Consider the following 27971-nt stretch of genomic DNA (forward strand, 5'->3'; position numbering starts at 1 on the left):
CGCTGCTGCCCCCCAGCGGCCGCCGGGCGGTACCGCCGCTCAGGGCCCGTCCCGCCGCCCCGGTGCCTCTGGTGCAGCCCGGCCCGCGCTCGTAGGGCCCGGTCACCCGGGTTTGTACCGGGTGTGAGCAAGAGGGTGCTCTCCGCTGCCCGCTCTGCTGGAGCGATCGACTTCCCTTTGTACTGCAGGTCCCTGTAGGCGGCTCCCAGCACGCGTCTGGCTGTGGAGCCGGAGCTGAGGGACCATCACAGCAACCTGTTCCACTCCAGGCCGTTCTGGAAAAACATTTGGTGTGTTTTTTCTCACTTGTCGTGTCATTTTCTCTCACACGAGCTCGAGAGAAATGTGTCGCTGCTTGAACACGTAAAAATACCTCACCATGTGAGTGGAGATACCTCAGGGCTTCACATTAAAGGCTCCTGGCCTGGCCCAGGCCTCTGGTACTGTGCGCCTGAGGAGAAAAGGAGTGTCCCTTCCTCAGCCTTTAGCAGGACCAGCCTTTAGCGTGTTGTACTACTGGTAAGAACCAGCAAAACCGAAATATTTTATAATAAATCCTGTATGAAATTAAACAGGTTTTCCTTATTGCCTTTTTTTTTTTTTAAATATTACTGTAGTTGCCAGTTTATGAGCGAACTGGTTATAGTGTTTGCATTAAGTCCTTTTTACCATATGCACTATAAATCTGCTGCAGACGGATCACTAATCCATTGTTCTGGGTTGTGAATAGGAAGAAGAGAGTTGGTTCACTCTGGAGCCTGTGCACGTTGAAGTGTGTGTCCCTACGTGGAATAGATGAAGACATTGGTAAGTAAAAAAAGGCACTTAAACCACATACAGTAGGCCTTATATTTTTGTCTTAAAAGTCGCACATTATCCTGTGAAACTCAACCCATTTTATTCACGATGAGAAGAATCGTTCTAAGAGCTTCTAGAACCCAAAGTTTGCAGAAACACCAAAGGGAAAGTAAAGTTTTATGCCTCAGCCCTAAGAGTGCTTAATCATAAGTAGAACTCAGTTCTTCTGTTTAATTCCTTTCAACGTGACTCTGAAACTGCTGAACTGGAATACAGTTTCTTTATGCTGTGGTTTTTAGGCAGCTAAATCCCCATTTCCAAGAGGATTAGAACTTGCACATGTTATAGGTTGGTAGCTGTGTTTTTCAGGTATGTTATCTTTCTCCACGTTTTGGTTGCATTGCTGCTGAATGTGTTTGGTGACTTCCCTTCTCCACCTCACCCAAAACTAAATCACTTACTGCAAACAAAGCTCTCCTTGCACCTTTCTCAGTAACCTTCTCCTCCAGGGTAGGAAACATGGATTGAATTCTGTGTGCACACACCCCCTCAGTGGATGTGTTATTACAGCACAGGGTTTGTGCCTCTTTATAAAGGACACTGTTGTGTTTTCATCCACACTCTTGTTATCTCTGCCAAATTTCCAACCGTTGCTGTGTCTTGTTTTCTCAGTCTGTCCAGCTACCAGGATCCAACCACTTCAGTAATATTCAGGCTCTTAAGGGCTGTGGTGAGTGGCCTCACAGATACATGTGGCTTCATAAAGAAACAAATCCTTTTTTCTGTGAGCAGGGGTAGAAACTGGCAGTACATAGCATGCAACCTCGGTGCACCGTTCCAGTTGGTGAAATCTCAAACCAGCTGCAATAACTGACAGAAAAAGCTTTATTCAGCTTTCATAGAAACCTTTAAACTTTCCTTTTAAACAAAAGCTAACCTGCTAATTTATGTGGTGCTATCTTAACTATTTACTTCATCTGCATCTTGTAGGAACCTCTGGAGTCTGTCATGCACAGGCCTCACTCTTACAAATTAATGAGAGTGATATGTGACAGCATTAACCATTTGATAATGGATCTTCTCAAAGGAAGAGTGGATTTGTGCTGGCTGTGATGGCAGATCAACAAAGGCAGTAATCAGGCACGAGCAGACCTTGGGTACGATGCAAGGTCAGGGTCTTGCAACACTGGATTGTGACAGCTGGATAAAAAAGGGGGGTGGGTGTGCATGTATCTGCGTGAGGGTGTGTAGGCTCAGAGAATGGAATCGGAATGAAAAATGTGTCAGGTGGCTTGGAAACAAAGAACCCAGTGTGGTTGTTTTGGAGTTTGTGGTGTTTGGTTTTTTTAATCATCCTATAGAGAACTCCAGGTTTGTAGATATAGTATATACTTATTTCATACAGGGACAAGTAGTGATGTTCACCTTCTCTTACCCAAGTCAGAATTAGTGACTAACACAGCTGGAGCTTTATTTGCTTGCAGTTGGAGAAGAAACAGCCTGTAATATCAAAGTTTTGAGAAGTCTGGAGGAAATCAATAGAGACTCAGATGGTGGGACTGATAATTTTATACAGCTTTTCACATTAAAGTTCATCCTGACCTTTAGTAAAGCTGAGTTCTCAAGGCCCCAGCTACTGTTCTTTAGTAATTGGAGCCATCCAACTGCTCTGAAATATTTTTGTCCTCTTATTTAGAGTTGTTTCCCATTCTTTACCCTCTATTGCATCTACTGGGAATGGTTAACCTAGACAATTGATAGATGAATCAAGTCCTTCCATGACAATTTTACAAATGACTCCTGAGAAGTCTTGCCCATTAAAGCCAATCCTAGCAGTTATCCATGTTGGGAACTTATTGTGTGGAGTGACATAGTTGGACTGGCCCTACAGGGTAGTGATGTGTTAGTGTTAAGCCAAAGAAGCCTATCCCTTTCCTGGGAGACAGATACTGTCTGCACCAAAGCAACCAGCATGTTGACTCTCCTTGGGGATTTTTCCAAAGCAAAGTGTAGTGTTTCACAGACTGTTACTTTCTGTAAGGCACTAGATATGATTCTCTGTTTTCTTTTAAGACTTTGGAGGAGATACGTTTCATTACTGAGTGCCTCAGTTTACCAGCTAAACACTCTGTTTAGAATATAGTTACTTGAGGCAGGCTCTGACCTACCAGAGCTTGCTGAAAGCTGGCAGGAAAATATCACAGCAGGGAAATACCACTTTGTTATTATGCTGTCATTTAAGTGTCTTATGTTGGCCCCTATTGGAGACAGGATGCTAGGACAGGTGCATTTTTGCTCTGATCTACTGTGTTTCTGTGCTCAGTTAATGTACATCACCCAGCAAATATGATCTTGGTGAAGATTTCTATCTACTTCTACATTATTCTTCAAAGAAGTCAGAGAGGCGCTTCAAGAGCAGTATAGAAGAATCTTACCTCTTCACCTCTTGTGTCAAATAGCAAATAATAGTACTCATCAACACAGCTTTAAGACCAGCAATCAGATCAGTAAGAGCTCATGCTAATGGCAGGGATGCTGTGCTCTTTAATGCATGGCATAAGCTCACCATGCTGTGTAAGAAAGTACAATTGCTAATGAAAGAGCAATTCCAGATTCTAATGTCACTTCTACGCTTTTTGATGTTTTTGCTTTATATCGACTATTGCCAAAGTTGATGTAAGAAGAGCGAATTTCCCATAAACAAACATGATTACCCAGGAATCTGGAGTCAACTGGGCATGCAAAAAACTACCGCCTCCTACCTCTTCCGTACTTGTGTCTTGTTTTGTTTCTGTTTGAGGAAGGAATGTTTGAGTGTTTTGTTCTTGGTCACCAGAAGTTTCTCCTCCAGCAAAAATGGTGTGAGGAGCTGCATGGATGAAAACTAACTCCCTGGAGAGGCTGTGGGTTTCCTTCTCCTGAGATTCCTGGTAGTTTCCATTGGGGCTGGTAGGAGCCATCCCTCAGTGCAGATGCTGTTGGCTCCTTCTGCTGTGCAAGGGCAGCAGGAGGGAGCTCAAGGAAGAAAATTGCTTTCTTGAGGGAGGGTTAGTGTCTGCCCAGCTGCCACAACGAAGGGCTGTGACAGATGCCTGCCAGGCCAGAGTCTTGTTCCTTGTGCTTTTACCAAAAAATGCAGGTAGCAAAAGTAGACTGTTTCTGAACTTCTCTCCCCTGCCCCTGTCTTTCTGTACTTTACTGCTACATCTAAGGCTAATGGAGAAGAGATAGCACAAGAGCCTTCACCCAAGGAGTGGTTTGAAGTCTGCTCCTTGGCTGTGACTGGTTTTGCTCTGACTTCTTAGGGATGGGAGTGGGATAAAATTGCACATCCTAAGGAAGACTCAGAGCTTTCCTATTGACTCGACTCATACACTAAAGCTTCGGCATTTGGGGCTTGTGGCCAAAACTTGCCTCAAGGATGTGGACATTTGTTGTTTGCTGCACTGGATGCCAAAGACCAGGGAAGGAAAATATGACAAGCTTTATTGATGGAATAAGTGAGTGCAAATATTGTATCCCTTAATGCTGGTGAATGAGGTGTTGGGCACTGTTTCTTCTCCATTGTCTTAAGTTACCTTTAAATATCGATTGCTTGCCACCTGGGGGCAGAAGCGTTCTTTCCTGGGGCCTGGATGCTGAGCTGTTGGTGTCAGAAGTTTTAAAATTCCCAGTTTTGTCATTTGCTCATCAGACAAGTGGCTTGTGTTCATCCGTGTAAAGGCTCAGATTGTCTCCCTGTTCAGAGCACGTTTTGTCCTCTGAGCACTGTGGGATGCTCTGCTCATTTGAACAGCTGTGCTCGTTTGTCTCAAGGTGTGCAGAGAAACAAAACCGTGAAATCATTGTGTGTATGTATGTTGGGGGTGAAATACTGAGCCTGCGATGAGAGTTGAGGTCCATGTTGCTGGAGCAGTGTGTCAGGTGGGAAGTGCAAGCACTGCTCTCCAGCCTTTCTCTTGGCTCATGCACACAGAGAGGAGGAGGGCTGGTTCCGTCCAGCTGACGGTGTGGGTGGGCATGAGGGTGACAGATGTCTCCTGATGCCTTTAGCTGTGACAGCCTCCCTGCCCCCAGATGAGACTTGCTGTGGTGTTCAACTGCTGGTGACAAAGCTTTTAACAGGCTGATCAGTCAATAACTGGATGGGAGCAAAACTCTGTCTACCTTTGAGCTGAACTGTATGACTGATGACAGTCACAGGAGCTTGCCAAGCGTACCGAGAAAAACAGTTCCACTGTACATGCCGGTTCTTACAGTGCAGGCTGGGTTTTAGGCTGCAGTTGTGCTCCCATATGGGAGCCAAGCTGACCTTGCTCCAGCAGCCCTGCTCTTTGCCATCCCCTTCCCTGGTGCTTTGCTCTGCAGAATTAATGTCTTCAGTGTTGTTTTGCCTTACATCACTACTTCGTCAAGTGGTTTCAGCCTCTGTGAAACTCTGAGAGATTGCCATCTCTATGAAGTAACCCCATCGTTTTGATACTGGCAGTGAGTGAAAAGAGATCCATAAAATCAAGTGATTCTTAATTTGCATGTACAGTGTCCATCCATCTCTGTCCCTTTACTTCCCACAGCCATAGCCCTCCCTCTACCCAGGTCCACAAGCAACTTGGCTTCTTTGTCCCCCAGTGCCCACAGTCAAATCCTTCCCTCTGCCCAGAGCCTTGGGCCATATCCCTCCCTCTCTCCCAAGCCCTGGGACTTGTGTCTGTCCCCAGTTCCCAGAACCACATTCCACCCTGCACCCCCAGTTCCTACAACCATTGGTTGACTAGTCCTGACAGATCAGAGGTGGGGAGTGATGATAGGTTAAACTAGTCCAGATGGAGCAGCGGTGCAGTGTTAGGGTTGGTTAACTAGTCCGAATGGAGCAGAGGTGGATGCTGGGAAACCCAAGGTGGCCTGAAGGGAGACTGCACATCTTTACATTCTGTGCTGCTGGACCAGCCCCAGAGCTGCCCAGGGCGGACCTTGGGCTGACTCAGAGAATGCAGTATGAAAACCCCCTAGTTACTGCTCATGCATTACTCAAAGCTTAGGTGTTTATTGTATTTATCACTTAAGTACATTATCCTATTACCCACTGTAATATAAGTATATACTAATAATATGTCATATGGTTAGGTAGCTTTTTCTACCTCTGATTCAAGCTTGTCCCTCTGTTGAAATCCCTCTGAGCTCTCCCCTCCTGGTCTGCCTGCTGTCTGCTCCTGCCTGCCCAGCACCAGCCTTGCTTGACTCCTGTCCTGGTTCCTCTCCCTAGGAAGAACGCGAATGGAAGTACAGTGCAAAAAACCTAGCTTGCCCTTAAAATATAAAACATGTCAGTGATTTAGAGCAGTTGCTGCTGTTGAAGTCAGTGCTTGATTATTTAGGTTAAAATGCGTTCAGCATTTTGACTTTCCATTCAGAAAATGTGTGGCAGGGAATAACAATGAATGAGTAAGCACAAGTTTTGGCAGTTGGAGTTAAAGAATGTTGCCTGATATTTGGTATCAGGAGCTTTTTAAAAAACTTAGCTATTTCTTTCATGCCATAAAGTATCAGTTAATGCATTGAATAGACTGTCATATAGGGTATGAGGACCGTGATTAGGCAATTTTTCAGACTTTGCCTGTCAGGAGAAATATATGCTTGTGGAACCTCTTCTGAAATAGCTCACTGAGGCTTTGCGTTTGGGAGAGACAGATAAAGTTTTCACTGATTAGATGAGGAGGACTTGAGAAACCAAATGGCGGGAGTGATAAAAAGTGATGTATGATGGTAGGGAAAAAATGCTAGAAGATGCAAGGGATAGAGCTAGAATGTGGGTGGGGATGGAGAGAATCTGAAATGAGCTGAAAAATAATTGGCACTGTTTGTTCATCCTTTTCTTTCTATATTCCTCTTTGCCTAACCCCTAATTGATTAGACAGGCTGACTGATTCTTGTACCAAGAGGTTATTTCATCTAAAAAGCACATAAGAGGCAATGAAATCAGAACTCTTCATTTGTGCATGCCAGTGGCAGTATTTAGTGCTGCCTGGTGTCAGTGACACTGGATGACGAGTCTGTGATCATAACACTGCTTTCTGTAGCTGCAAATTTCCACGGGAGTTTTGGCTTGCTGGGTGTTGCCTCCTTGTTTGAACTCTCCGATCCACCCAGCAGTTCCTCTCTTTGCAGATGCATTTCTGGGCATGAACCTTGGCTTTATGGCAGTCAGTGCTCAGATGAGACCCCGAGGAAAGACTGTCACTTGGGAATACTTCAGTGTTGCTGTGTTTTTGGAGAATCAGGGTGATCTTATCAAAGGATGGTCTGCAAACCAATGAAACTTATCTCCTCTTTTCAGCCTTCATTGCAGGGTGGAAGGTGATTTTGGCATGGTGAGGCATGGAGCATGTAGAAGGTACTGCTTTGAACATAACTCTTAAGAAGCCAGTGTATAGTGATGGACACTGTGGTTTGTGTTACTATAGAGGTGCACTGCAGTGGTCTATACAAAAGTGTCTTGAGTTAAACAAGCTGATCCTAAGGTCCCTGGAGACTTGCTTGAGGGTGGCAGGTTTGACAGGGGGTGGTACTTCACCAAAACCATGCAAAGCACCAGGCGCTTGTCCCAGTGTGGTGATAGAAGCTCCAATGAGAGCACAAATAGCTCAGCTGCCCCATGGGGTGCTGGTATTGGTGTCTGGCAGCTACATTAGCCTCAGCAGGATGTTGCACAGCACATAAATCCCGGTGTTTCAGGGTGAAGTAAAAGGAAAGTAATGATCTTGTCAAGGCCACTGTCTCAAAAAATCCAGTCTTGCTCCATTTAGGCTGTGATGTCCTGAAGCTGAGCAACCACCCTGATCTACCCAGAAACAGCCTGTGCTGCTGAAAGCCTCTCTAATCTCATTTTATGCAAATGTTCCCCACTCTCTGTTAAGATGCTGTCCCATTTTTACCTCCTTTCCTTTTGAATTGTGCCTGTTTTGAGATCAGAAAGATGGGAAATGGGAGAAAATACCTCTAGAACTGTAAATACTGCACTAATGGTGTGTCAGTGCGGTCTGAACTAGGATGAATGCCCCATGCTTGACCCATGAGATGGGCGCCCATTTTTGGGAGGATGGTACTTTGGAGGCTGTACCTAATTCAGTTATTCTCCTATGATTGGCACCCCTCCTTCTAATCTACCTTGGTTAGGTTTTCCATTGTTATAGTGTGCACCAATCTGCTAAGTATTGTTCTGTGTTGTACAGCTCATAGTTAGATTAGTATTAACTGCACTATTGTCTTCTGATTTTTTCTTTCTTTTTAAATCCATGGAGATATTCCTTATAGGATGCTACAGGGCAAGTGATTTGACCGTGCTTTTAAAAATTCAGCCCTGACCCTCTATTGAGAAGTCAGTGGAAGCTTTCTTGTCGCAAGCCAATGTATATATGCAAGAAATGTTCAGAATTAGAGTATTTGTCAATACTGCTGGGTTTGATCCCAGTATGCAGAATGCCAGGCTCTGCTGTCTGTACTCTAGAAACGGAGTCTCAGTCCCTCACTGAGCTCTCCAGGCTGCACAGCCACTTAACTCTTCTTTTTTGCTTCTCTGCTTGGTCATGAATGGAAGAGCCAAATCGGGAGTTGATCCTGAGTGGGTAAACAGACCGGTGGCAATGCAACTGCTGGCCCTGCTGGAAGTCATTTTCCCATGGTCCATGGATGTTGTACCATGGAGCTGGCAGCCTGAGAAGGACATGGGAGCTGGGGTTGGCCTGCCCAGGAGGAAGGCCAAGGGAAGGTGGCCCGTGCAGCCGCTCTCTACTCCTCTGGAGATGTGTGGAGGTGTTCAGCAGCTTTCAATATTGACTGCAGGTCACTTCCTTCCTGTCTCCATCTCCCTCTGCAGCCTGTAAGCTGCCCTTTATTGTGTTACCAGTCCTGCTCTCTGTATCCTGGCTCAGAGCACTTACTACATGTGTTTCCAGGCTGCTGGAGGGCTTGTGGTGGTGGTGGTGCTGGTGCTCCTTGCTGCTGCTTCTCCTCTGAGGGCTGCAGGACTGCCCCCACCAGCTCTCTCTCTTTCTCTGTTCACTTTGTGCTGTTAAATCACAAAGGAACAAGGGACGCTGAGTCCTTTGTGCAAGTGGCCCTCAAAGCCAGGCCACCTGAAGTGTTTAAGTGCAGTTTAGAAGTGGACTAACCTTTAGACATCAGGTTTGAGCTTTATTAAAACAGCTGGAGCTATTCTGACAGTCAGCTCCCCTGGGCACTGGAGACAGATGAAACCGATACATGCTGCTAATTGCAGATGCTCATCTTGCACCCAGAGCCACTATCTGGTAAGGGATTAAGCCACCACCCCTGCCTTCAACAGGGGCAGGACATGGCAGGTCACTACAGCATGGAGATGCAATTAGGCAGAAGATTTCTGCATCCCTGCTCTCTCTGCTTAGCAAAAAGTGCTGGAGGTGCTTTGGCTGTTGCTAGCTGTAATGTGGCTCACTTTGTTTTTTTTATTATAGGAAGAGTTCAGTGTGAATGCAGAGAGAGCTCAGAGGCTCCTGGGGTGTGACTGGGAAGTAGGCCACTTGCAGAGCCACCAGGCAGACGTTCAGTTCTGTTGTCCTGACGGTCCTCCTGAAACCCTGGGGAGATGTAGAGCTTATGGCTGGTGATGCCGCATCACAGAGATTTGGGTTACCTTGTAGAGGAATAGGAGGAAATGGGGAGTGTAAAAAGTGCTGGAGCATTAATGAACTCTGGTGTTTTCTTTGTATTTTCTGAGTGTGTTTTTCTATGCTGAGCCTAAGTGTAAACACAAAATATAAATACTCATTTACTACTAATATTGTGTTTTTCCTACCCCTTCCTGATGTCGCCGTGCTGTAGTGTGAACCCCATCATCTTGTTAATTAGGAATAGACCAGTGTGCCTCTGTTAGTTAAAAGGCGAGAAGAAGGAAGAATTTTAGGAGCTACAGTGGTTTTGGGCTTATGCCAGCTTCAGTTTTAAACCTTTGAAAACATAATCCGCACAGTGCAGACCAGCCAATTATTTTTTATTTATAAACAGTAAATATCCGTTGAACACAGATCTTTTTGTTGCTGGTGAGGATGCTTCTTAAAATGAGATCCAGTTTTTCCTTTATAACTTGTCAGGGTGAAAAATACTTAAGAGATGCACTTCCATCAGCCTTCTACTAAGTGGGTGGTAGGAAAGGTGGCAGAAGAGCAGCTGTTTAAGACAGGCCTTTAGGCTGAATGCATCCAGGCTGGAGATGTGTAGTGCATTCAAATTAGAAAAACTTATCTGGAGAGGTCAAATGCTGTGCATTGTTTTCCTGTTAATGTGTATTGGATATACAGAGCAGAGCATGGTTGTGACTTTTTTGGGATGGTTGTCTTTGTCACAGCCTGGTCCTGGCCTCAGGGGTCGGATGTTGTGTGCCATGACATCTATGGAAAAATAAAATTATATTGGGTTGCCAAACACTTCCTGATTTATTGGGTAAGGTTTGAGTTCATTTTAATTTTGTAAGAGCTGAGCCATTTCAGGTGAAACTTTCCATGTCACCTTTGCATTTCAGGAAAGGTATTTTCTGCGTGGAGCAGAAAGAACTGAGATAAAGTAAAATAATGTCTGTCCTGGATGAACAGAACCATGTGATGGTATCTTGCATCACCTTCAGCATTCTTTAAACAAAGCAGGTACTGCGGCTTTGTTTCCAAGCATAGTCTTTCAGAAAAGGCAAGTTTTGTTCTCTTACATTTTCTTATGCAAGCAGGTCTGCCCTCATTACTTCATACTTGTTCTTATTTTATTCTCAAGGGGTTTGTGCCATAGAAAAGCATTAGCTGGGGAGTAGATTGTACAGATAAAGAACAGGAAAGTTCTGATGTAACCCAGAGGAAGGAGCGATGCTGACCTGTGGAAAGGTATTTTTAAGCCTTTTGTGTTTGTTCTTGCTTTGTAATATATATGACTGAGAAGCAACGACCCAGCAAAACTCCTGAGCTCTGGTGACACTTCCCCAAACTGGGGCCGGGGCCCTTTATAAGGATGTGCTAAATGCATCTTCCTACCAAGCATTACTTGGCTTTGTTCTCCCCTCTCTGGATGTAACATCACATCAAAAAACAGAGGTCAGTGACTATCTGACCCACTTTAGATAAAGCTAAACCCAGGAAAATGCACTGTCATCTCTTAAATGAAAACTGTAAAAGGGAAGCCAAAGGAAGAATAACATCTCTGCTCTTCTCTACCTGCCTTGAAACTAATGGCACTAATATGCTTTTGTGAAGTTCTGCCATAGGACGGTAGCTCTGCACTCTAACAAAGATGTCAATCAAAGTGCTCTGCTGCAATAAACAATATCTCTAATTATCTTGACAGCTGACAGCAAGAGTTAGGAGGCTTGAAAGTTTCCCAGAGGAGTAGGTGAGATGAGTGTGCAAAGAAAGCTAACAATCTCCGGTCCTGCTGCCGTGATGAATGAAGAGCTGACATCATGAATCAGGATGGTGGGTCTGGGGGCAAATAAGAAACTGTGCCATTGTGGGACCTGCTGGGGCTGTCATCAGAGGAGCGAGTGTGGCTTGTGCTGTCCTCCTCGAGCAGGCTTTGTCTGGGCCAACTAATTTATCGGCAGTAGCAGAGACCAGCATAAGGTGACTTGTCAGGTACCTGCCATGCTCCCTGGGTGGGCTTTGCCAGCCAGGCTCCTGCTGCTCTGTCTGGCTTGTATTATATTAATTCCAGCTCAAGGTGATTTAAAATTAGCTCAGGTGCAATGCTTGACTCTTACACCCGAGTCATGCATAGCATTTCCCTGGCTCTTAGGGAAGATGGTAAGGAAGTTAAAATGCCATGTTTGCAGTATGACCTTGAGCATGTGCTGTTTCTTTAGCCTTCCTTATCAACACAGGTGCTCACTGATTCCTGAACCCAAAATACTTTGCTGGTGTTAACACCACGTGTAACGAACCATCAAGAATCAGCTGTGAGATGTGTGTGTTCTGGTAATCTCTTTTGTGCTGTGTGAATATCTACATAAGCAGTCACATCCCTCCCAGAAGTGAAGTCATCCTCAGCAGTGGTCATCTGAGGAAGCCAAGAAGACACAATTAACAAGGTGACTTTAGTAAACTTAAAAATAGGTTTGTGAAAATGCTTTTAAAGACCTGGGAAGACTTATGTCATCTTGCTGTGGGCTGTGTAGGGGAGAAAGCTATATGGAAAGTTAAAATGGAAAGTAAAATGGAGGACAGTTCATATTTAGCTGTTAGTGATTGTTTTAAGTGTTTTGGGGTCAGCAGAGATCCGGGCTTTTCATTTGATTATAGCGCTGAGCAGGTAGTTAATCAGACAAATGAGAACCTTGTGACGCTTTTAAATAAACAATGCATACAATTTAATGTTTGTGGCTTGTAAGCCCTACAAGCTTTGTTACTGTCTTCAAAGCATGGGTGTGTGGTTTATAGATTGGTGGTCAGCGGTGCTCTTAACTGGATGGGAGTTGCACTGATGAAATCTGGATGCTCCTATGGCACATGGTCTGTTATCCCCAAGAACAAATTGTTCTGATGACTTTCTGGCTCTTCAGAAGCCCGCTATGTGTAAAGCCATAGTCCAGGTTCATATTTGAAGGTGTGTGTGGGGACCCAAATACTTTGAAAATGAGACACTTTAATTAGGTTGTTCCTGAACATGTGCTTTTGAGGGAAAGGCTGTGTTTCTATAGCCTTGACATGGAAGTGATCACAGTTGGGGTCTCTGGTACAGGACAATTTTCATACAGTTTAAGGTGTGTGATGTGCAGATGTAACTTTTTGTGATGTATGGTATGTGGTTTCTGCATGACCTAAGAGCATGCATCTTGTATGTGCTTCCTAGTTCATCATCACATGGGAAACATCATATATATTCAATCTAGTGTGTTGGCTTGTGCCAGCTCATTAGAAATGGCCACTTTCAGCTTGGTGAGAGACAGGTAATAGGAGGGCAGAAGCAGAGAGTGGATGTTGGTGGGTCAGTCTGTAATGTTTCCTGTCCTGTGGGCTAGTTGCCCTTGAAGCTGGGGGCATCAACAAGGCTTCTGGCCTCACCACCATTTCCTGTTGCATGATCTGTGGCCTCCTGCTCCTCCCATCCCCTCCTCTTTCCAATAAACATGTTTTAGACCATTGCTGAGAACTGGCACTTGCAAGGATAAGCTAAGACCTCCTTTCCTGAAGACCTGTTTTTCTCATCTGACTTTTCAAAACTCAGCTGCTGCTCTCTGCAGCTTTTGACTTTCCTTTCTCTACGGACTTTCAATTCCCTAAGCTACTTTGTGAAGAGGTGGGCTATTGTCGCCCTAGCAACTGGAGCCTAAGGACTTTAAGAACTGATTTTTATCTTTTGTCCTAGGTTGGCTCTGGATTTCTTGTTAAACCAGTTACTTGTTAATTTTTCTTTGCTGATAGTCAATGATACCTGTCTCTGGTCTTAACTCTCTGAAGTAACCAGTCTTTCTTGTAGGCCAGATGCTGGTGATAGCTGTGTGGCATAGTGGTCTGAGCACAGACTTTCTTCCTGAGCTCTGTGAGAAACACTGCGAATAGGAGTAACATCCCTGAATGAGTTTGGCTGGAAAACTGGGCACGTTGGCAGTAATTTCCCAAGCCAATAATAGTTAGGCAGCTGTGGCAGAGGTCTAACAAATTAGACGAGTCTCTCTTTCTCTTTCTTTCCCCCCTCAGGCCTTTTTACAATAGTTTGCAATTTATAGGCAAGACCAGAGCCTTTCACCTTGTGCCTTGTGAGGATGCCTTTGCCCAAGATGTATGGTACCCTGTGTGCTTTGTTGTCTGGCAGCTTTTACTGTAAGAAATAGACAGAATGGGGAGATATTCCATCACAATGTTCAGTTTTCCTGGAGAAATGGAAACCAGCAAATGAAACAATAAAACATGTTTCATACCAGCAAAATGGAAGGGAAAAAAATGGTATGGCAGGGACAAGTAGGAAAGGAAATCAAAAAGCAATTGAAACCCAGCCCCTCCCTAATGATTTAAACTAATACAGTGTTTATTTAAAGCAGTTAATGGTTCTGCTGCCTGGGTCCTCATTCCCCTGGGCACAGCGCGCAGATGGTGAGGGCTGTCTGTACAGAGCAGGTCCCAGTGTCCCCTGACAGCAGTGGGTGGTAGAGACAGGTGTGTCAGCAAGAAACTCAGCTGGGACCAGACATGCCCCATGACTTGTATTCCCCTAGCACTGCATGAAGCAAAACCTGCAAATGCTGCTCTGGTGTTGCAGGGCAAGCCTTTAACTGGGGGCAGCAGTTTGTGTCCTGTTCCCAAGCCCTGGTTCTTCACTCTCACCTTTCTCTTGGGGTTAAACACAGCAACAGGAAACCAATTAACAGCCCGTGGTCCTATTGCCAAGGTCCTTCCTCCACCTTTTGGGTTTCATCCCTTCCCATTTGTTATCCTTCCTTTAGCCACTTGCTGCTGTCAGTAAAATGTGTGCTGTAAGTGCCTAACTGTGCCAGATGTAGCACTTTATTTCCAAAACTATTTGAAAATTCCCTATTTTAAAATTCTCCATTAATTTTTTTTTTCTTGGTAAGGACACAATAATTTATGGTCTGGGGATAAAAAGGTTGTACAAAGGCAGGCAGAAGCTTTGATTTTCCTGGTGTGTAACATCCAACAGGAGCTTGGCCAGTGCTCCCTATTCCTGCTGTGCCTTTACAGGACCAGCACTCAGTCCCAGTAAGTCCCATGTTAACTTGTTCTCTTGCCTAGACATCAGAGCAACATGTCCTCTCTTAAGCTAGTTTTTCTTGATCTAGGGTATTCCCCCCACTCTAAAGTTATGTTTAATGAGATGTGCCTGGAGGACTCCTAGTTGCAATGTTGCCCTGGGCCTGCATCCTGTAAGCTTCCTTGGGCTATGAGATGGGCTCCAGAAGTCTAAATGTGAGTGCCTCTGACAGCTAAAGACTTACTGTGCTGCTGGGAAACATCACCATGAAGGTGGAAACCTAAGCTCTTCACCCCAGGAATGCAAAAAAACTTCCTGGATTTTTTTTTTTTTTCTTTCCAGGTAACTTGCAAGCACACAACTATTGTCGATGGCTGAGAAACAGGCAGAACATGTGAGTAAACCTGAAGCAAACACTGGAGTGTTAAGCTATCTTTTAGGGGGTTTCCCCTCTTATCAGTCAATTCTTCCATCAAAATGGTCTTGTCTTATTCAATTAAACTTGTAAGAAATTTGACCATGCATTTCATCTCGCTGGAACAGAACTGCAAATTGGGACCATATGGTTCAATTAACCTCCTGAGTAGAATCACAGGATCGCTTTTCATTGGAAAGGGGGCTTTGAGTGCTCTTTTTTATTCATTTATTTTTACAAGGCAAATCCAAGTGCTGATCTAAGTGAGGCTGACTTGCAGATGAAAACTAATGAGTGAAATTACTGCATTAATGAAGAAAATGCTACTAGCAAGTTGTGAAAAGTGCTTTAATCATAATTAATAGGACAAAATTAAAACTGAACTTTAACTCTTCTCTGGTGTTTTAATTAATAATTAAGTTTAGTATTGGTTATGGCACATCTTTGAATGCTCTGAAGTACCTGTGGCAGGGCAGTCAGGAGAAAAGAGCCATTCTAGAAACTTCTACAATGACACAGTCACAAGCTTTAGACTGGAGGGACTGTTATGATCAGCTTGTGCCATTCTGTAAATAACCAGTCCTGTAAGAGCAGTGGACTGAGATGTAACATGGCACAGAGTATTCAGGTGCAGGGTGGTGTTACACAAAGTATAATTGGCAGTCTGGGGCAGATACTACAGCTGCTTCACAAGCTATTTCTCTTCAGCCAATCTGTTTTGCATTAAAAGTGCAAGCTCTTTCCATAAGTTTAATTTATTATCCCTTTAGAGCATTGTAGATCTCCTGCAAAATATAGGCCAGAGGATGCTGTCTGGTGATTTCATTTCTATTTTTTACCCACCTTTAGCTACAGGCTGGTTTCCAGAAGTGTTTGATTGCATGATAATGTCACTGCCTCTGGAGTTGGGTGGTAGCAGGTGTGATCCTGTGTGGCTGGTGCTCTTAGCGAGGCCATCCTTAGCCATAGAGGAGGATGGCTGAGATGAACTGTGCTCAGAAGAGTTCTCTGCCTTTGTCTGCAGGTGCCTGTAAAGACTTGTGTTATGTTGATCCAGTGGTGAATGTATTATTTTGAAGGATTGCTAGGAATAGCTGATTCTTCTGCTTTTTGGGAGTATCTTCAAAACTAGCAGTAATCTCAGGCAGTTCCTTACCTCTTCTACCTTTTCCTCCAGCCCACAACCACAAGCTTCCTTAATTTTGCACTGTTTCTGCATACTTTGAATGGTCTGTTAAGGTGCAGCAAACTGTAAGTAACCACTACAAGTTGGTAGAAAGGGAACTTTAAGTCTCCAAATGCATATATTAAGCTTGAGATGGTGATTGTGTGGTTATCTAGTCAGGGACTAAACCACTATTGAATTACGTGTCAAATCTAAACTATGCACCAAAGATTTGAATTTCAAATCTCAAGCACTTGCAACGCAGAACTCATAAACAAGTTACAGATCAGGAATTAGTCACCAAAACCATTGTGACTAATTTTAAAAAACAAGTTAGATATGGGGGGGAGAAAAATCTGCTCAGAGATCATTTGCAAGCTGAAGAAAATAGACTAAAAATTATTCATCAAGCTTATCAGGCTTTATTCTTGAGTAATGTTGTGTCATCACTAGCAGGTGGTGGGAGAAACAGCACAGCATACCATAATTAGTAATAGCTGCGTATTTTTGATATTAATTTATCTGCATGATTTATGTCCAGATGGTTTTGAAAATGGAATAAAGATAAAATTCCTGAATTAGAATTTGCTTTCTAGTTAATGAGTTAACTCAAAGCTCATTATTGCTTAAAAAACTATTGTAGATTAGTAAGGAAGAGTATTAAATGTTGGGATCTTTCCAGCTTTATCATTGGATTTCTTTTTAGATCAATATTGCACATGAGCACTGCCACTGTATGCATTATAATACCATGTTACTATGCGCCTGCGTACAGAGACTTTTCTTCTTGGTGCTGATGCTCCCCATGTAGCCTTGGCAATCTTTAGCTACTGCCCCTCAAAAGTTACCCGTGACTTACAATGGAGACAACATTTGGCATGACCTGTGATGGAAAGTGCTATCAGCCTTGGTTCAAAGGATGCTTAAATAGCAGTTTTCCCGTGAAGGGTTGGTGGGCAGCACAGTATTGAACTGGAAACAACAGGAACTTCCTCTGATGGGCCCAGCCCTCACTTAAAGAAGTAATGCTTTTTCATGAGGTATGCTTGCTGGGTCACAGTGTTCTCATTTACGTGCTTGTAGCTTTTGCTAATATAATTTTGCTTTCAAGTGGCCTGCAGTTCCAGCAAACATCTCATCAAGTTGTATATAAATCTCTTGACCTGGCATACTTGGACATCTCTTGCAGCAGAAGTGTTTTGTTTTCTAGGAAATCTCCAAGTAATTTCTTCTTTCCCCTTTTGTCCCCATAGGCAAGACTATTATCTTGTTTTGCATACATCACAGTGCTATTTGCAGTGTAAACATGCAGAATTTAGATACTCTTCTAACTGAAGAATGGTGGCTTTCATATCACCCCAAGTGCAGACATCTGATAAGTGTAGGATAGTTGTCTGCACTCCTCCTATAGCTGGTAGAGAGAAACAGCTCCAGATCCATCATGTCCCAAGAGAAATATCTGAATTGCAGCTGCTTCCTGAGACTGTGGTGACTACTTGCTACTTATAGTTTGAGGTGAATTTCACCTTTTATCTCTGGATGACCCCAGCTGGTGACAAGCTGGTATCTAAACATCCATTTAAAATAACTTGGCTCTATTTTGGTTAATATGTAAATACTACAGTAGTGAGCTTTGAGTTTATATTGGAACCTAATGATGCTTTTCTTTGAGAGGGTACAGGGATGTACAGAAATCCCATGTTATCTGATGTTTGTTCTCTGTTACTCTGTGCCAGCCAACAAAGATGAGAAAACCTGCTGTCAGGGTGTTGGTCATGGAGCGCTCGTTACAGCGAGACAGATCCGTTCTTGCTGTGACTGAGGAACATCATGTCTCTTCTAACACTGGCAGTAAGGAAATGCTGAGAAGCCCCTCAGGTACATGGGACTCTCCAGACATTGTCCTTGAAAGCAGGCTACTTGTTGGAGTCTGGCTTGGCAATGGGAAGTCTGTATTTTCAGGGAGACTCTGTGCACTTATTTCAGCTATTGTCAGCTTAACTTGTCAGGAGATCCCAAAGATTGAAGTGGGTTTGTAACATGAGAAATGTTTCTGAGTTTGCTATTGGAAGAGTAGCTTTTCTTCAGGACAGGTAGAACAGATGTTTCAGAAGGATGCTCATATCTGTTTCCTGAAATGAGTATATTTAACTCCTAATCCTCTTTTCAAGTAATTTCAGTTGGCTGTGTGGGGCACAGGGCCGCTCACTGAGGACCATACTGTGAGTTGCCTAGGGTTGGTTCCTGATGCTGCCCTCCTTTTCTGGGCTGATACATAGTTCATGATCACAGTGTGCAACACCCAGCTGTACTACCCAAGGTAGCTGGTTCTTTGGAGTAAAATCAGAATAGCAGCATATATGAAGAATAATATATAGGAAGTTATAATGCAGATGTATGTGGAGGTTGATACTATGCGCACATTCTCCCGGAGAAGGGTCATTATGGAAAGAAATAACCTTTTAACAAAAATACAGTTACATTTTGGGGTAAGAGTGAGACAAAAATGACCTTTGTATCTGGCTTAAGCTGCAGAACAAATCCAGGTAAAAATGTTTTACAGTGAGTGGTCAAGTTTGTGTGGGTTCTGAAAGTCAGCATCCTTACTCAGTGAAGAAAGAGAAGGTTATGCTTCAGTTTTGCATCCCTGTAAGATGGTACCTTTGGGCACAGAGCCGCTCAGGTGCCATCACTCAGTTCAAAGTGAGAGAAGAGGGACCTGTGCTGAAAGATGTAGTTCTGCAGCCCTTGGGGGTTACCCTGCCTTGAGCTCCCAGAAAAGAGATTGAATAATGAATGTGTGCCCTTTTCCGAATGAACTCGGTAAAGTTTGTTCACAGAAATTCAAACCTCTGGCGAGTAACTTGTTCCTGGGCAGAACATGAACAAAGCAAAAATAAGTTGGTGACGAAGGTGTCCTCCTGGGACACAGATGAAGGAGTGAGCCACCCTCCCTGGGAACAACTACTGCCTGTTATTTCACAGAGTGAGCAAATGCCAGCTCGCAAATCACATCAGTGGGCAGCGTGAAAATGCCTGCATCAGATTGAACTGTGGTTGTTTGGATTTTTGTTTCATCAAACTCATGTTTCTATTTCCAGAGATTGTGATGCAACGAATGTTGTAGCTTCTAGCAGAAGCATGAGTGCATGTGTTTAGCCTCTCTCCCCACTAAGTTTAGGTTTGAGACAGGCATCCAGGGAGAAGTAAATGAGAATTTCTTTCTCAGAAAGTGGAGGGTCAGGGAAATCCCTGTATCTCTGGATCTGAATTTTTGAAGCCACAACCCTCACCTCCTGCTAAAGCTTTTCCAGTACCTGTTATTTTCAGCCAAGCTGTCTGTCAAATGTAGGTCTTTGGAAACAGATTAATATAAGTTAAAATAGATATGGCATAAGTCTTTGTAAAACATCTGCCTTATCTTTACATAATGAATTAACAAAGATGAGCTTGAAAGAAATGTAATAAATTATTCAAAAACCTCTTATGCTTTTGAAATGCTAACAAGTAAAATCCTTTGAGACTGCTTGATCAGATTATAGTGCATCATACAGTAAATCTAATTGGTTATATCCAGCCCTGAATTATCAGGTTTACTATTTTGGCCAAACTAATTTAAGCAGGGCATATAACATGAATGCTGTGTATAGCTGAAGTAACTCCAAATTATTTTAATTAAAACAAATTCACTCTTACAGAATAAGGAATTTTGCCCAAGTTCTTTGGTCTTTTCTCAGACATCTGCTCAGCAGCAGTGCTCGTGGCTTCCTTCTTACTTTTTTTGGGCACCCAGCTTGTGACCCTAAGTGCCCCAATTTATCGAATTTGGTGCCTGGAACTTTCTGAGAACCAGACTTCTTTTAAAGCAAATATACAACCACGATAAAGAGTAAAAGTTCAAATGTAGTTTGAATTTAACTTGCTTCTGACCTAAGTATTAGCATGATATAGGCACTAAAGTAGTTGATTTCAGGACCAGACATATTGTGTGGAGGAGAAACAAGCCTGCTGTAGGACCCCTACATCAGCGCCTTCTGCATATGTTGGTTAGGACAGATCCTTGAGCACAATTCACTCACATTTAGGTCTGTGAATCACATTCTCTATAACAACCTAAACTGGAAAAGTATTTAGGTGCATATGTGTGTATTTTACTGAACAGAGCTGACTTTACTGAATTTAAACCAAGAAAAGAAGCAGCAGAAGTCTGACGATGCAGATGAGTACCCAGGTCTTAGCTGGGACAGCAGTGCTGGGTGTGTGACCCTGCGCTGACTGTCCGTGGTGGGAGCTGAGCAGTGCGTGGGGAGGTGAGCTCGGCTGCGTGGCCATGCTCAGGGCTGCCGGTGATGGGAACGGGTTGCTCAGCAGACCCACCATCTCTGACAGTATATTTATCACAGCTCACCTTCTGAGGCTCAGAGCGTCTCTGGGAGAAGCTTTAATTATCGCTTTCCCTTCTCAAGCCATAGCTAAGAGCCTCTTCTATGCCTTTGAAGACTCTTGATGGGATCCTCTGGCTATCTCTATGTGAAGAAATAATAAGGCTTGAACAGTAAAAGCATTCCCCTTTGAAATGTTTTCCAGTGCTTGACCTGTGCTGGTTGATAATGCCATTTGTTGGGTGAACAAATTCTTCTTTTACCAGTTTTAGCAATCCCAATGCCAACTGCATTTGTTATTCAGGAGCACTTGACACTGACCAGTGCTCTTATCTCATTGCTTGGTGAAGGGTAAGAAAGAATGAATCAATCTTGTTTATCCATGGTAAATGTTCAGGCTTGGAGCACAAAATCTCAGGAGAAGTTGCTGTCCTTTGCCCAGGCTGGTCACCCTGCAGTGGACAGAGGTCAGAGATTTTTTGTGTCTTGGGAGCAGAGGGAGGGGAAAATACCAACCGCAGCTATACCCAGAAATGCTGCTTTCCTTCTTCAGCACTCTTTGTCCAGACCCATTGGGTAAGTGGTGATGTGCCAGAGTGCTTGGGAAGCAAATCATGTGGTTTTTGTCAACTGTAGAATGTGAGAAATTAACATTAAAACCTGAAGTACAGGGAAGCCCTTGGATGTTCAAAAGGCTTTATATTCAAATGAGTAGTTGGTGCTGAGTTCTCAGCTCCTTGAAAAGCTCTATGAGGAATATAGTATGGAGAGGAAACAGGGTTTCATTGTAGAGCCAGGTCTCCACTGGCGATGCCCAGTGATGGGACAGGCGTGGCCGTCATCTAAATAGCAAACTTCTCCAGCTGTGAAGCTTGTGCCAGCCTTGACACAGACAGGAGAGCTAGGCTGCCCCCCTCCCTCCCGTGGTCAGCCCTCATCTGCCGATGCAGTAGGGTCACTGCACGATCATCCGTCTGGACCTTGTTTCTGAGCTCCTGTTGTGGTGGCTTTGTGTGAAGTTAAAGCTTGAGTCTGGTGCAAACCAAGAGTGGTGAACACTGCTGTGTTGGTGTACAGTTGGTGCGATAAGAGCACCTTGGCACAAATAAGTGCTTCCTTGGCAGATGACAGGGCAGGGCATGATGCTGCATGCAGAAAGGAGAGGTAGTACAAACCAAAAGCAGTTTGTATGGTATGCCTCAGTCTCCAGGGAAGAGGCTCTGCAAAGACAGCACTGAGCAGCACAAAGAACTGACAGCTTATGTGTAAACAGAATAATGTGTAACGAGACAGTTAGACAGACGGAGGCACAGCCAGTGTGGTTTAAGACAGGCTAGGGTGCTAAAGGCAAATATTGTGATGAGTGTTAACGCAGTACAGAGAGTGCTCTGGTACAGTCTGTGCTTAGGAGCAAACACAGACCTGCAGAGGGGTCTGCAATACCTCCTGGTGTTTTGGAGACAGGGCAGACAAGTGACTTGGACAAATAGAGAACAACAAATCTATTGGTGTGCTGCTTCAAGGTGGATATATTCTGAGTATTTATTATGTTCAGAAGCCCTGTGTAATCCTTGGAGGTCCCTGATGTAAGCTGGATCCAGCTCTGCTGCCCAGTGCTGCGTGGATTTGACTGAGGCACTGGGTGAGTATGAAGGGGATGCAGCCTGAGCTGTGGATTTGTTCTGCTGATGCCACGTCAGGGTGACAGGCTTGTCCTGGGTGCAGCAATGTGTTGTGTTTCTGGATGCCCCATTGCCAGACCTCTCCCACTCAGGGGACCTCCTGGTGCTTCTTCTGCAGCTGTGAGCATGCTAAGATGGGGCCCTGTACACCTGTCGTACACTGGTGTTCAGCATGTGGGTGGTTTTGTTGGCCTAAAATAGAGTTGTTCTTGTTAATGAGGCTAGGGACAGCTTTGGTATTTGGGCACAGCCACACTACAGATCTGAGGGTGTGAGCTAGGACCTGCACCCTTGGGCATCCACAACGAAGCCAGGCAGGGCTGGTGCTGCAGCTGGGTACATCTTTCAGTGTATTTGTCCATTTTGCAATTAACTTTTTAAAAAGTATGAATGCTCATGAGGATATCTAATGATGCATAGTAGGAAAGAAAACAAGCTCGGCTGTGTTTCAGTAATGTCTTTTAAGTGTCAGCTGAAGAGACAAAGCCGGTCCCCCGCATTCAGAGCATGTCACGGTTAAAAGCTGGCCATCTGCAGGGAATTGCAGGCAAGTGGGTGAGTTCCTGGCAGATGTTTAATCATGTTGTGGATTCTGCCCTTTCCACTTAATTAAAAATCTGCCTGGTTGCAAATCTCCACTGGAGAATACAGCTCCTTCTGCGCTTCTCTTGGGGAGAGGTTTGTTTTTCTGCCATGATGAATTCTCAGACTGTAGAATAATGCTTCAGCCAGACAGGGTTGTGATGCACTATGGGAATTTTGACTTAGAGTGACTGAATATTACTTGTATACATTAAACTGGCCTAGCAGGGCTGGCTGTCCCCAGTCCTTTGGATGGAGAGGTTGGCCAGGAAGGGATTGACTGTAGATATTCTGTTGTTTTGTCTGTGGAAAAGCCTGTGAAGTTTTTGCATCTCAGGGCATAAGAGCCCTTTTGCAGAGGGTTGAAGTGGCTGCAGAAAGCTTGGGGTGGTGCAGAAGAGTGTAATGGCTGGTTAACGGTGGAAGGTCTCTGATAGTTTTCTTCTTCTGTGGGGTGCTTTAGTGTGTCTTTAAACCCATGTGTGAGCAGTAGGATGGATAGTCTCCTTTGAAGACAGACCTGGCAGAGCTGCTGGAGGTCAGTAGTGAGGTGACACGGTGTGCAGGGAAGGTGTCCCATGGTCTGACTGTGTGGTGCAGTCACAGGTGGAAGCTGGTGGTGCACGGAGGGGATGACACCAGTGACTACAGCCTGGGACTTGTGCAAGCTGGCTCTCCTGGCTGCCTGTTGCTAGCTCTGACAGGGGTGCTTGGCCTTCCCATAGCTCTTTCCTTTTGGATAGGAAGCAATAACTGTGCATGTTTCACAAAATGCTCACTCAAGTCAGTTTGACAGCCTGAAATAGGAATTAAATGCATCAAACCTATTAGCAGAAGCTCACAAATCCTTACACTTTCTCAACAAGTCTACACAGAGCTATAAAATCTATGGAGAACTGCAGTGGATAAATTATATATGTATTCTGAGCTTAAAGCTTGAAGTGCCATGGTCCAATTTGCTGGAAATCAGCTGGCTGTGACAGAGGTCTTATGTGCTGTCTGCCAGGATGACCACTGGAAGACAAGACTTGCCAGAGCAAAAGAAAAATACTGTCCTCCTGCCTTTTTCTATTTTTCTGCCAAAATTACTTTTAGGTCATTGTTTAACCTTTTTATTCAATGCCACAGATTTCTGGTTTGAGTACACAGGAGGTTCTCTTCTACATGTGTTTTAAATGAGAGTGGTAAAGGCAGAGTTACTTCTCCTGCTCCATGTGATGGCAAAGGGATGCAGGAGGGCCAAGACTGCTCAGTACCTGCTGCCCATCCCAGACACTGGTGTGAGTGGAAATACCTATAAAGCCACTGGCTTTCCACCCCACACAGGGAGGCTGGAAATACTCTGCTGTCCTGCCTGCGTGACTGCTACTGCCACCACAGCCCCCATGCTCAGAAGGGGCACCTACTTCTGCTTCAAAGGAGAACCATGAAGCGTAGGGGAGGGAGGATTCAAAGGCAATATCGAGTTGACCTCTGTGGACATGGCTGAAGTGCCTGCTGCAGCATTTCTGAATGCAACGCTCTTGCAGCTCTTTCATTTTAAAGCCCTGTGTGATGTGAGAACCAGACCTTAGTGGCGATTTGCTGCTGTGTGGGCTGTTAACTACTCAAAATGAACTGCTGAGGCTCTGCTCAGTGTAGATGTCACCAGATTTTGCTTTACAGGTGACTTGAAAATAATATAAAAGTTTTGTTAGTCTCTGACTGCGGAAAGATGCTGGCCCAAATCTTCAGCTGGTGCAAATCAGTACAACTCCACTCAAATCTATAAAGATTGATTGACTGAACGTGTTGGAGGATCTGCACTGCTGGCTTTCACCAAAATCCTGCTAAAGTTACTGAGCACTTGACATGTGCTTTTGCTCTTGGGAAGGACAACTGAGTGGCTTGAAGGCAGGGAAATATTGATTTGGAGAGACACCAGTAAGCAGTTTGTCCTAATAATCAATCCCAGAACAACATTAACATAAGTCAGGATTAGAGCAGGAGTGTGTCATTGTAAAACACGTGCTGCAGGCTGTGCTGGCTGAGAGGCTCCCATGATGGGGTGTGGATCCAGGATGAGGAAGGAGCCCTGAGGGACAGAGGGGTTGAGGCATTCCTATTCAGTATTTGGAGAGTGGGCATTGAGATGCACAGGAAGATTTTGTTTTTAGTTAAATCCACATCACCCAAGATGGTGCAGTAAGCTTGCAAGTAGGTCCCTGCATCCATCTCCCCCCCTTGATATGGGGTTGGTTGAAGAGAGAGCTCTGACTCTGGTTCAGGAGTCTTGATTTTGGTGCTGGCTTCCTACTTGCCCTAGCACTGCCCTATTACACCCTCCCTCAACCAGCCAGGCACTCTGGCTCCCCGTCTCCTTTCCCTGTCATAATATTTCTGAGGTAGAATCAGGTGAGTGCCCCAGTGCTGCTTCTGCTGCCAGAGGAACAGTGAGGCATGTCAAAGGAAATGTCTTCTTTATGTTCCCTGGCATTGTCCTGGCAGAGAAGTCCTTTCCCAGGACAGGAGAGGCTTATGCTGCCCTTCCTGAAGGGCTCAGCTCAGGAGGCAGTTCGCTTGCTCTGCTGATGGCACAGGAGGTGGCAAGTGACACCGTCTGAGAGGTGCTAAATCATGTCCTAGGTGCACTACACCTGCTCCAGGGCAGGGTCTCTGTTTCAGGTAACTTGTAGTAGTTTTGTGCCTGTTACCTAAAGCTTCTAGTCTTATTCCTTTCTGTTTTAGGAACCCGAATTAGTCCTTACTTGTCCAAATAATTTAACATCACATCAGAACTAACAGACACAGAGAAATGCAATATAGTACAACTTCTTACATAGGCCACTGCTCTAACAATTTTTTTTTTGCCATTCTAAAATAGCATAAGCTCTTAATTCCTCTAGAAGCCTTTCTCTACCTTTGAAAGATACCCCTAGACACAAGTTTTGGTTCAAATGTTCAACTGCCTTTCATCAGCTGCATTAGAGCTTCTTCCATAGAGCTGTTGTGATTTGTGACAAATGATCTAGTGTCTCATGTCACAGACCCAGCTTTATTTCTAGTTGACTGTGCACAGGCTTAATGGTTGCTACTCTTATTTCAGAGGCACACATTAGTTCCAACTTTTACTACATTGTTGGGTTTGTTTGTTTGGGGTATTTTTAGCAGCAACTTTATAGTCTAATAAATCCTGCTATATAAAAATGTGCTGAAATTTTTGAACTTTATGTAGGTGAAATTAGGAACTCAGCAAATGGCTATGGACAAAACCACGCAGTCTTGCTAATGTCGACACTATTTCAGTAAGTGTGTTTGAAGAAGGATGCTTGTCTCTGCACTGACACTACCGATGATGAATAGGCATTACCAGAATGCTTGCTTAAACATGCGCCTTGTGCATGGAAGTCATATTTGTGTGTGGAAAGGGTCCATTAGTCCTGTTGCCTTAATGAACACATACAAGGAAATACAAAGGAGTGTGCTGTATGTAATGCAGGCTGTGTTAGCTGATAGATGTTGGCTTGTAATTTGTGCTCCGATGTGAACATGACTGCGAAGACTTGAATTTGGCCCATGGGTGATCTGGCAATTATCTGAATAGGAAGAGATTGTTCATGGGATTTTGTGAAATTGCAGTCATTAGAAATCTGGCTATAGAAATATAGTAAGACTAGTTTGGTGACTTACAAATGATGGGGTCCTTGGCAATCTAAACTTCATAGAGGAATTTTCTTGAGCAGCTGACTAATTCACAAAGAGAAAGAAACTCTGGCTTTAGTCACTGGCAAAACATTAGTTTGCCAGGGTCCCTTGCAAGCCCTATTGGAATCTTCAATAAGATACCCCATCTCTTCAGTAAGTTTTAACTGAAGCACACAGAGAAGGCAAATTAAACCTTTTTCTTGTTGCTATGACTGGAAGGGAAGTTCTCTCTGACATGATACCTATAGAAAAATCGCTGAACCCATTGTAATAAGCCATGAAATGCATAATTGTTTTGTGGTCTAAACTGAACAGTGTTCAAAATGGAATTTCCCTCCCCTCTTTTCCTCTGGCATCTGAGATGTCCTTCATTAGGTGATTTGAAAGGCAAACTGTTGAAATGATCACGTAGACTCAAATCCATGACCGTAGATACCACCTTAAGCACTACAAATCATAGATGCATGATTAAAGGGTTATTTTGAATGTATAATGTGTATGTATACCTCTGAAAATCTGCCTGACCTCATCCTGGACTTGCAATTTTTATTCATATACCACTTTCATAGGGGATACTGTATTGAACCATACCAAAAGTCCATCTTTTGGCAACCTGTGTCTGTCACTGGCCAGTAGGTGGTTAAGAGTCATTAGTTGCTGCTTTCATTACTCTTGTTGTCTGTATCTTTTTGCAAGGAATGGTAGGTTATCAAATCCTGTATTTAGCATTTGAAGTAGACTAAGCAAACCGAGGTAATGTTTCTCTTCCCCATGATGATTGCTCAGGTGTTACTCATCCTGTGCTCTTTGGAAAGGTGCATTTGCAGGAATGAACCTTCCCATCTTTTATCATGGTTTTTACTGTCTTCCCTTTGAGTCCAATGCATGTGTCCTCTCTACACATACATACAGCCACAGAAGGGGCTGTGTGAACGTGGAGTTGGGTTAATCTTCTGCATGTAATAGATATATTTCTTTTTCCTCATGTCTGCTCGTTTTGCACATACACACACAGCTATTATTTTGCCGTTCCATGCTCTAGTTAATTTTCCCCCAGATTCTGGCAATAATTGATTTGGGACTTTTTTCTCATTTGTTTCCTTCTTCAGACACAGTAATTTTCCCTGTCCCAGGATCTATATTATTGATCTCGCGTGGTCCACTTCACTCTGGCAGATGTTTCTATTTCAATTCCAATTGGATTGACTTTGGTTTGCTGGCCGATTTTAGAGTTAGCAAGCTCCTAAGTGACTCCTGGTGTCCATGTAACACAGTGAAAAGCAAGATTCAGCTGCAATGATTCTGAAGGGGCTATTTATTAAGGCCACTTGGTGTTCAGAGGATCTTGTACTACTCTCTGAATTTCTAGCCCTCAGGCAAATTAAATTGTTGACTATTGTCAGTATCCCATAGTTTCATTTGGCTGGGCTGGGTCCTTGGGGACTCTTTAAGTTACACAACCTGCCTTGTGTCCTTAGAGCAGGAGTTGAGCCAGGAATCAGGAAAAACTTCCTGGTGATAACTGTATAAAACCATTACAAAATTCT

At 44.1% G+C, this 27971-nt stretch overlaps 1 protein-coding gene across 13 annotated transcripts in view; it reads left to right on the forward strand.

Moving 5' to 3' along the window:
- LOC102088507 (acyl-coenzyme A synthetase ACSM4, mitochondrial) overlaps positions 1–27971 on the forward strand; it is a 164663-nt gene continuing 136692 nt past the window's right edge. For 8 of the 13 annotated variants that reach the window (XR_010466345.1, XM_065031042.1, XM_065031043.1 and 5 more), the window contains exons 1-3: positions 7–519; positions 731–807; positions 14857–14908. The gene's annotated coding sequence lies outside the window, so the exon portion shown is untranslated. Of the gene's footprint in view, positions 520–730; positions 808–14856; positions 14909–27971 lie in introns of all 13 variants that reach the window. The other 5 variants (XR_010466346.1, XR_010466347.1, XR_010466344.1 and 2 more) reach the window with 4 other exon arrangements.

This window comes from Columba livia, chromosome 15 (genome assembly GCF_036013475.1).
Source record: "Columba livia isolate bColLiv1 breed racing homer chromosome 15, bColLiv1.pat.W.v2, whole genome shotgun sequence".
Lineage (NCBI taxonomy): Eukaryota > Metazoa > Chordata > Aves > Columbiformes > Columbidae > Columba > Columba livia.